We start from the raw sequence: 10,440 nt of genomic DNA, 5'->3' as shown, positions 1-10,440 counted from the left end.
CAGGTAGCTAAGTGGAACTGATCCTCCCAGCTTTTTGGTCTGTGGAAAGTATCCTCGAAGAAATAATTTCCCCCTAAAGCCAACAGAATGAGTCTTCACTGTGATTTCTCATGCAATAAGCTAGTCAGGTCCCACCAAAGAGTTTCTAAAATCAAGGGGTTTTTTTTCCGTGTAAAAGTGATCAGAACGTTCAGTACCTAACACAAAAAAAGTAGCAACCATTCTGTTTGGCACTGTTTTATCAAGTATGAGTGTCAAATGTTTTACAGCTCAAATTAACAACAAGGAGCTATAATTTTTGTGTTTGTTTGTTTAAAAGACCAGCAGAGATTTTTCTTTTTGCTGTTTAAGCTTCATTTAATTCAAGCTCCAATCTGCCCTTCTTTGATTGCATTTCCAAATCCTAAATAAAAGTGATAACTCTTCCTGCCAATTGTAACAAACTGCTGGTGCCAGTTATTGCTTTTTGAAAAAAAAATAAAAAAATAAAATAAATAAAAAACAACAAAAAAAGCAAAGCAAAAAAAAAAAAAATCTTTTAATACTTAGCTGACAGCTTTATCCAAAAGCGGGGAGAAAACCCTGGCCTTTCAAAACCACCAGATATATTTGTAACAACCTCTTTACTGAGTTCATGTATCTTCTTTATTGTTCTTCATAAACAGGCTATTGGATCTCTCCAGCTTGCAATGTGAAAAATGAAAGAATTTCCTCCCATCCATGCCTCTCTTATCTCATAATTGTTTTGTTCTGAGAGGTAGGGGACACCCGTATAAATGTCTCTGCTATTTTATTTGTCCTCTCCAAGCCCATTCATGCTTTTCTCCAGGGCTTTTGACTCCTGTTCTGTTTCTGCCTGAACCTCTATCTGCTTACTGTTCTCTGCATCAAACCCTGCGAAAGTGTTTGAGATTTCATTTCAGAGGGTGATGCAAGAGAGATAAGAGTCAAAGGCATTTTACAGCCACTTTCAGCGTGTCTGTGTTGGATACGCTGGAGGTAGAGGCACTTAAGTGGCTGCTCACCTGACATCACAGAGAACACCCTGGTTTGGAGCTGCGACATCCTCACGTTGTGTGAGCACTCAGCTACATGCCTCCTCCGATCTTTCCAGAGGGCCCTGCTGCTGGTTCCTTTGCCTCCTGCTGCTGCAGCTTGCGGGGGCCCCTCCATTTCTCTGAGCTCCATTCTTTCCAACCTCCTCGGAAAGCTGAGGGCCTCCCACAACAAGGATAGCCCTTGTCAAAGACAGACAGTTCTGAGAGCCTGCAGAAGTGGCCTGTAGAGGAGGAGGAGGTGGAATTTTGTGAATGTGGTTAATTGTCCTAAAGAGGGGGGAGATACGCACTTGAGGAAGAGGTCAGGGAACGGAGTCTAAAAGGGGGAGGAACTATTTACTAAAACCTAATTCCTTAATGACATGCAACAGAGCAGGTGCCTCCATCCTGAAGCCCTCTGTGAACAGGCCTGAGTATTGGACTAGTTCCCTGTAAAGACTACCACGAACACTCGTTAGTCAGCTTTTCCATGATAAGGCTGTGTAACAAATAATCCCAAAATCTCAGTGGCTTACAACAGGCATTTATTTCTTTTCAGTAATCGGTCTGTGAGTTGGCTGGACTCATTTGGGCTTGGGTCAGGTCTGCTTTCCCCATGCCTCTTCATCCTAGAACTATGGCTACCCTGGATGTACTTACATCATGGAGTAGGCAGGAGCTCCAGAGGCTAAACAAACATTCAAAGCCTCAGTACACTCCCACTTCTGTGCACCCGGTTACATGGCCATGCCCAAAATGAGTGAGGCAGGTAAATATAAGTATATGCCATCCTAAGGAGGAAGAGAGAGTGAATATTGAGTGAATATTTGTTCAACAAGAATCCAGTCCACCGCAATTACACACACGCAAACACACACACACACACACACACACACACACACACACACACACACACACTTACAGGGCCAGAAACTACTTCAGGAATAGTAGGTATAGGAATAGCTTGCTCTTCCTACCTGCCCTGGGCTGGTTGGAACAGTCCAACAAAAACATTTCAAAATCACATTTATAAAATTTTTAATATTTATTTCTTTTTGAGAGAGAGAGAGCACGTGCGCAGAGGGAGACACAGAATCCAAAGCAGGCTCTAGGCTCTGAGCTGTCAGCACAGAGTCCGACATGGGGCTCAAACCCACAAATCGTGAGATCATGACCTGAGCCGAAGTCAGATGTTCAACTGACTGAACCACCCAGGCTCCTCCAAAATCACATTGATATATGTGGACACTTCAGACTGAAAGCAACTTTAAATGTCATCTAGTCTTACGTCCGCACCAAGGGAAGCTTTTAGTAACACCTCCAGTGAGGAAGAGATCACTGCCTTCCAGGCAACCCATCCTACACACACACACTCTTCTTCTACAATGTGTCTGGGATATCTGTGTACAGCTCGTAGGTATCCTTAGGGATAGCCTTCCCTTCTCCAAGTGAAAGACCCTAAGTTTACTGTCCTCAAAGTCTATGGTTCCAAGTCACAATTTCCCCTAGGCATGTGCCATTTTGTTAACATGCTACTTATGCTCTAACCTCAGCACTGTGCTCAGAGCTCCAAAGCTACAACATTTGTGTAAGCAGAGTGGGGAAGTCCTCCCCCTCATTCCAAGTAAGGATCAACCAGAAAATGACAGGTCATATGTCTTACTCAGATTGAGCTTAAAGTCACCTAGAGTCAAGACATTCTTACATGTGTTGCTAAACCGTTCATCAATCAACTACTTACGGGGCACTTATTATAAGACTTGCATCCTGCTATGCTGGGGATACAGTGATAAACAAAATTCACATACAAGGTCCCGGCTCTCCTGGAGGCTACCTGGAGAAACAGATAATAAGGAAATAAAGAGGCCAAAAAATAAGAAAATTGAAATACATACTATTAAAAAGAAAAGGCATTGATAACATGAGGAGGGAAAAGGGAAAGCTACTTCAGACAGTGGCCAGGAAGCTTCTCTGAAGAGGTGGATTCCTGAAGCTTGGGGAGAGGGCTGGCCCAGAAGAGAGGGACCCTGAGGAAGCAGCTGGGCGGGAAAGGCCGATGCAAACAGGCCAGGGTGACAGGTGCCTGGTGAGCAGGGAGGGAGGGGCACAGGTCAAAGAGGAGGGGTCAGCAGCTCTGGTTAGCAAGCAGAGAAAGGCGTGATGTGACCCGGACCCTGAGCAGCATCTCCAGCCTCCCGTGTGCATGTTATCTGTGCAGTCCTTTGAGGAGGGGAGGCCTGACGGGAGAACTCTACATTTGCCCCAGCTCAGTTTCTCATCATTAATTGAGGCCAGCCCTTCCACCAACAAGCCAGCTCTCTGTTGCCGCTCCCTGCCACCAACACGGGTCAGGCCAGGAAGAAATGTGATGGTAATGAGGCGAACCACAGAGCCCTCAGGCACATCACCTGAGGTAGAAAAGACATAAGATCTTACAGAAGAAATTTAAGAGCAGGGACATCAGGAGCCATGATTTTCAGGACCAAACAGTACCTCTCCCAAAACAGCCAGCTCAATGGCTGGGGATAGACCCTGGGTGATGAGCAAAGCCAGACCTTCAGGGAAATGCAAGGTGTGCATCCTCACGGGAGGACCCAGAGCCTGTCTGCAATCAGTCAGATGCCCCTGGAGTCTTGTCCAGGAGCAAGAGGACTGTGTGCCCCGCTTCTGTGCTCATGTCGTCGTGACCACCTGCTTGGCAGGCCGCTGTTCTGCTGGTACAGCACTGCTTCCACCTTCTCCGGCAGCCATCGGCGTGGGCCACCGCGTGGGTCTGGCCTATACAGATAGGATGTGTGAGCCCAGAGGCTTACTGAGGAAGTGGAGAGTCCTTCAAGCGCAGCCCAGTGGTCAAAGGGCTTTGGGATCCAGACCCTCGGAGATGAAAGAGAAGCTGTCAGCACAGATAAGACAGAGGAAGTGCTGTGGACAGATTTAGACATCAGGAACTCTCCTCCACATGCACGAAGCTCCTCAGACACACTAGGGGACACCTGCCGATTTCTTACCAATGCAGGAAGCCCTGGGCAGGATTTTTTTCTTTTAGCTCATGGTGTAATTCCTGGGTTTGCATCAGGACACATATATGAGACACATATATATCTACCCCAACAGGCATCTTTTTTTTTTTTCGGTGACTGACCTCCCTCAAGGAGCAAGGAACTCTGGAGAAGGAAGTAAAGACAGAGATGCACACCTGGGGGCAGACACAGCTCTTGCAGAGGGCAGTGGTACGCAATGCACTGTGTCCCCAAGGGACGTCCTGTGCCACCATTTGCCTTTCTTGGTCTCCTCTCCCGCCCAGCCTTAGAGGGACTCTGTCCTTCCTCATGTTCTATCCTTGTCCTTCCTAACTTCAGCCTCATGACCATAGCCAAATAACACAAAGACGTCAGCGGTCCGATACAAATTATTGAGACGGGGGTGTTTCATGCTTATTATCCCCATTTCATTTTTCAGAGGGGAAACAGGTTTCCCATCAATGTGTAGAGCATACTCCTATCTTGAAAACCATAGAGTTCGAGCCCTGCGTCGGACTCTGTGCTGACAGCTCAGAGGCTGGAGCCTGTTTCAGATTCTGTGTCTCCCTCTCGCTGACCCTCCCCTGTTCATGCTCTGTCTCTCTCTGTCTCAAAAATAAATAAAACGTTAAAAAAAATTAAAAAAAAAGAAAACCATAGATATTAATATAATGGGGGAATGTTTGGACGTGCAGATGTGCGGAGGGGAAAATGTCTGAGAGACGGAGCACAGAGGATTTTTAGGGCTGTGAAAATACCCCATATGACACCGGAATGGCAGATGCCTGTCCCAATCCATAGTATGTACAATAGCAAAGTGAACGCTGATGTAAACCATGGGCTTTGGGTGATAACCATGTGTTGATATGGGTTCATTGATTGCCCAAATGTGCCATTCTAGTAGGGGGTGTTGATAACAGAAGAGGCTATGCACGTGTAGGCATAGGAGGTACACGGCAAGGTTCTGTACCTTCCGCTCAATATTGCTGTGAACCTAAAACCTCTCTGGAAAAAAAAAATCTTTCTTTTTCAAAAGGGTATCTATCAGACAGTTTACAGTCACCTGAGTTCATTCATTCCCTCAGCCACTTATGGAGACCTTCTACGCAATACTCCTTACCAGAACAGAGTATCAGAATTTAATTAATTTAACATAAGTGATTTAATTTTCTTTCTTCATTCTCTCTCTCTTTTGGCATATCTGCATTTTCTCATTTTTAAAATGAACATATAATGATAATGAACCAAAGAGAAAGAGCTTCAAAGCAAGCCTCCTCCACCCACCAGCTCCTGCTTCCTTCGCCCCAGCTCTCACAACTCCAGCTAGGCACCCTGCTTGAGAACCTGCAGATTCCCACTGTAGCATTCGGCCCTGGAGTTGGCGCACTGCTCCTGATCCTGGTAGCCCCTCCAGGCTCAGAGGAAGTGCCACCCGGCCTCCCTAGCCCCCCAGGAATCCCCAGGGCTAGGATTTGGGCAGCTGTGCAGGCCCTACCATCTCACTGAGGTATTATGGTTCTCAATTCATGCAGCACTGGAGAGGCAGCAAAGAAGATAAACAGAATTTCTGCTCAATGAGTTGATGATAATAATAAATAAGGCCTTTTCTCCGAAGACTTGAAATCTGTTGTCTCATTTCAATGCACAAAATTAGTCATTTAAAAACTCCTCCCCACAGACTTGGACTAGGTGGGGATTAGTAACCGCTAACCCCATTTTGCAGATGGGGAAACCAGGGCCCAGCAGGAGCTGGGACTCCCAACCAGTGGTAGAGCGGGTGTCCTGACACCCCAGACAGCACCCGGGTTGGAGAGGGTGCTCTCACCGCCTCGGGCTGGCACTGGAGCATGGGACTAGAGAGTCATCGCTGGATCTTCAAGAGCCTGTGCTGAATTCTCCACCTGTCCTTCTAGCTGCTTCCTTCCTCTGACTCTGAGCTCCCTGAGGACCTGTCCTCCCAAGACTGAGCAAACTGAGGACATTTCCTTCGCCTCCCTCACATGGGATGTGCTCAGGACAGGGCCCCCCAAAAGCCCCAATGCTTGGTGATTGATGATGCACGAATCGGCTGAACCCTGGCAGAATAACTTCTCTGGTTCAGGCTCTTCTATTTGCCAGGGAGGCAGAGGCAGCCATGTGGCTCAGAGCAGGGAGAGGACATCTCTCTCCTGCTCTGCCTTTGACTGTCAGAGCTTCCAGCCTCGGGTAACCATGGTAATCACCAGCATTAACCACAGCAGTGACAGGAGCCTCAGCAGGCCAGCTCTGACCCACTCCCACTGCAGATGGCACACCAGCTTCCTGCAACGTGCAGTCCCCGGTTTGCATTCTTGTACCCCTGCTGCCTGTGCCCAAGGACTGCAAAGGATGGTCCCTCTCCCAGACCCAGGGGTCGATGCTGGAGGGGGGAATGGACCCCAAGCCTCCTGCACCCTTCGCAGGGCCTGGGTCAGAAGTTTGGGATGTGGTCCAAAATCTTAGTGACCATGTCGGCAGTGGCCAGGGCCTAGGGCTTATGCTTGGGACACCCTGTTTGGTCCTAGCCCTGCCTCTAAAGGGTAGCAACCATCAGCCAGCCACCGTAGGTAGCCAGCCCAACCTGGACCTGTGGGGACCTCTCATGGCAGGGCTTAGGGGCATCCACAAGCAATCTTCTGCTGCCCTTTACCTAAGGGCCAAGCCAAGAGAGCCACAGCAGAGCCGTTCTTGCCCAAATTTGGGGTCTAACCACCCCCACCGTGCCCATCAGCTCCACCAGCCCCATGTTGAGATACTGGGAGCCAGCTCTCCTGTCTCCAGGTCTCTAACACCACCTACACATCCTGCCAGCCTGGCCTCATCTCATGTCCCCATCCTGCTCTCTCCCATCAGGCACTAAACTACTTTTCCAGGTAGCATAGAGCTGAACCGCTCTCCAGAACCCATGGGCCTGTCCTTTGCAGCTCTGAGGGCCAGACCAGACTCTGCACAGGGAAACAGAAGTGAGGCTCCCTGCGCTTCTCAGGTCTTCAAGTGCTGGGAGCGAAGGACAGCTTCTCTAGGGACCAGCATCCCTGCCCAAGGCCCCAGAGGTTTGCAAGAGGCCAGAGGCTGCATCCCTAGTTCAAGGGCTCTGCGAATGCCTGCCAAACGACGCTAAGGATTCTCGAGTCCGGCTGCTTCTGAGAAACCTTTAAGTGGAAAAGGGCAAACGAGTGAGCTTCCCAGGAACCCCCGAGCCCTGGCTGCCACCCAGGCCGGTCTGCGGGCCTGGGAGCCCAGTGCTGGGGACGGAGAACGACGTGGCACTCCCTCTAGTGGCAAACGTCCCGCACAGAGCCCGGCGTCTCGCCGGCCAGCCTTCCCGGCAGGGCACTCTCCCTCCGGGACCGCGCGCGGCCCGCCCTTCCCCTCCCGGGGGCAGGCGGTGACCCGCTCAGCTGTGGGGAGCAGGGACCCCTCACCTGTGCCCGAGGAAAGACCTCGCAGCGAGGGAGCCAGTCCGGCCTCAAAGCCACTCCCGCCGGGCGTTCACAGCTCCATCCCCTGACCGGGAGAGGCCACCACGCGGCCCTCAGCCTGGGGCCAGTTCCGGGAAGCTGTGTGACCTGCCCGGGTCGGAGCTCTCTGCAAAACACGCGCCCCTGAGCCGCCGGCCAAGCCAAGCGCTCTCGTCCTTCCGGCGCGAACTGCGCCGGCAGCCCCGCAGGGGCCCCTGAGCAGCGTCTCGGGGTCTCCCGCGGCCTCCAGCCCTCCCCCTACCGCGGTGGGTTCTGGCGCCCCACCCACGCAGGGACACACAGTCATCTCTGTGTCCCCAGCACCGCGCACGGTAACCGTCAGTGGAAGTCACACGAGAATGAAGAAATAAAACAGTATTTGCTGTGGCGAAAGATGTTTCTCCACACAGAAGCCCCACAATACCCTCCCTGCGGCCAGGGAGTTGCGCTGGGTCTTGACTGTGAGCACCCTTTCCATAGCCCCTTGCACCCTGCTCAGCTCCCAGACAGACCTAGCTCCTTGAGGGTGGAAGCCCATGTCTAACTCTCTCTGGTCAGGGTCCCCAGAAGGCTGAGAGAACGTTTAGGTGGGGGAGGGAGGGGAAGGGAGAGGGGGAGGAGCTATTATTCAGGCCCAATCAAAGCTGCCGCCTGTAAGCCCACTCTGATTGGCCTGCTCAGTCATGCGACCCTCAGAGAGCCAGGGGGGCTCTTACTATAATTTTATTAATCAATTTTAACAGCTTTATTGAGATATAATTCACATACCATACAATTCACCATTTAAAGTGCAATTCAATGGTTTTTGCTACATCCAAAGAGCAGGGCATGGACCACCACCACCAATTTTAGAGCACTTCACTTACTCCCCAAATCTTCATTACTCCACCGCCTCTAGCGGTCATTCTCCATGGCTTCCAACCATCCAGCCCTAGAAGGCCACTCCTCTACTTTCTGTCTGCGTGCATGACTTATTCTGGACGCTTCACATAAATGAAATCGTACAATATGCGTGGTCTTCGGTGACTGGCTTCTTTCACTGAGCATAATGTTTTCAAGGTTCATTCGTGTGGTAGTGTGTATCAGCACTTCATTTCTTTTTATTACCAAATAATATTCCATGGTATGGATAGGCCACGTTTCATTTATCCATTTGTCAGTGGATGGACATTTGGGTTGTTTCCACTTTTAGCTATTACGAATAATTTTATTTTTACAGTAATAAAAAGCAAAACTGCTTGATGCTTTCCCTACTTCCAAAGAGGATATGAGGTCGTTTACCATGAAAATGGCAAAGGGACAATAAAACCTAAGACTATTCACATGGACATTACTATTTAATTTTGAGCTTCCTCTGTGTGTCAGGCAGAGTGCTAGTTACTCTCACAAAACACTAGCTGTATTTAACAGAAGTTTTTTGGCTAATTTTTGCATGACAATTGAGACCCAAATTTAGTAGCCAAGGCAAAAGAAGACGTACAAGAAAACCATACATTTTGGGGGTGACTGGGTGGCTCAGTCGGTTAAGCATCCTACTATTGGTTTCAGTTCAGGTCATAATCTCATGGCTTTGTGGGTTTGAACCCCACGACAGGCTCTGTGCTGGCAGTATGGAGACTGCTTGGGATTCTTTCTCTCTCCCTCTCTCTCTCTGCCTCTCCCCTACTTGTGGTGTCTCTGTCACTCTCAAAATGAATAAATAAACTTAAAAAAATAAAGAAATGTACATCATGAAATTGTCCCATGGTCATCGCTGCTGGGTTGGAAACAGCTCTCTCATCGACTCTTCTAGAATTAGGAGAGCAGAGTTGCCTTCAGTTTTCAATCAAACATAAAAACTTTTTTTTTTTTTTTTGCCTATTCTTGTTTCTCCCACTGTATACAGTTAACCACTGACATCATTAACATGAGTCTCTGGTTTACAGAGCACTTCCATACGTGATCTCTTTTAATGCAGTGTGGTTACCTGGGCAGTATTACCAGCCCCATCCTGTAGGTCTTTAGTGTTTATGCAACAAATACCTGTTCCAAGTTGAATACTATGCCAGGCCTGGGGTATGTGGTAAACAAGACAGATATGCATTGCCCTCCCCAAACTCATGACCTAGGGAGGGAAACAGACAGTAAACAAGAAGAAAACTAAGCAATTCCAAAAGGTGAAATGCTGTAACACAACCGGGAGGGAGCAATGATGGAGAAGATCAAGGTGGACGGAGAACATACTCACCTGGAGCACTCAGGACAGTCCTCACTACACAGGTAGCTTTTTAGCTATGACCCTAAGAAGGAGCCAGCCACGTGGTCAGAGGGAACATGGTGTTTGCTACAGAGGGGATGGCATGAGCAAGAGCTCTGGGGTGGAAAAGAGGTGGTCCGGGAATGGGGAAAACCATAGCAGCTGGACCGGGGTGGGGGGGGGGGGGAGGGAAGGGAAGAGGTACCAGATAGGGTTGCAGAGATAACCAGGGGCAGATCAGGAATGGCCTTACTAATCAAGACAAGCAACTTGGGTTTTATTCTCAGTACAATAGGGTGAAAAGTTTTGGAAGAGAGTAATGGGACCCAATGTAAGTTTTGAAAAGACTGCTGTGTGCACAATGATTGGCGAGCAAGAGAAGGCGCAAGAAACACTGATGGGAAGTCTTAGTGGACTTCAGGGAAGGGATGCCTGCCACCAACAAGGTGACACAAGTCCCACTGTACAGGAGGGAGGAGATTCACATAAATTCTGGAAGTAGAATCAACCGGCCTCTCTGATGAAGGCGTAAAGAAGAGGACTCACAGACGGCTCCCAGATATAGTTTGTGGAGCTAGGTAAACGCTAATGCCATCTTCTGACATGGGAAAGAGCTTGAGAAGAAAAGAGTGTGGGGAACCGGCTAGAGCTCAGTTAGAGACGTGGAT

The 10,440-nt window shown here is 49.2% G+C and overlaps 1 long non-coding RNA gene across 3 annotated transcripts; it reads right to left on the bottom strand.

The window, feature by feature from the left end:
• Positions 1 to 676: 676 nt before the first annotated feature.
• LOC109266202 (uncharacterized) lies at positions 677 to 8,117 on the bottom strand. 3 transcript variants are annotated; one of them, XR_002079640.2, is made up of 4 exons: positions 7,501 to 7,788; positions 2,779 to 2,871; positions 1,698 to 1,828; positions 677 to 1,279 (listed from the first exon to the last, which is right to left on the bottom strand). It is a non-coding gene; the product is annotated as an uncharacterized LOC109266202 (long non-coding RNA). The 3 variants fall into 3 exon arrangements; XR_002079654.2 differs by lacking the exons at positions 677 to 1,279; positions 7,501 to 7,788 and adding an exon at positions 8,049 to 8,117 and having other exon boundaries at positions 1,566 to 1,828; XR_002079630.2 differs by lacking the exon at positions 677 to 1,279 and having other exon boundaries at positions 1,566 to 1,828.
• Positions 8,118 to 10,440: the final 2,323 nt, after the last annotated feature.

This window comes from Panthera pardus, unplaced genomic scaffold (genome assembly GCF_024362965.1).
Source record: "Panthera pardus isolate Hobbes unplaced genomic scaffold, ASM2436296v1 HiC_scaffold_26, whole genome shotgun sequence".
Lineage (NCBI taxonomy): Eukaryota > Metazoa > Chordata > Mammalia > Carnivora > Felidae > Panthera > Panthera pardus.
This window is presented reverse-complemented; position numbering and strand designations above follow the sequence as displayed.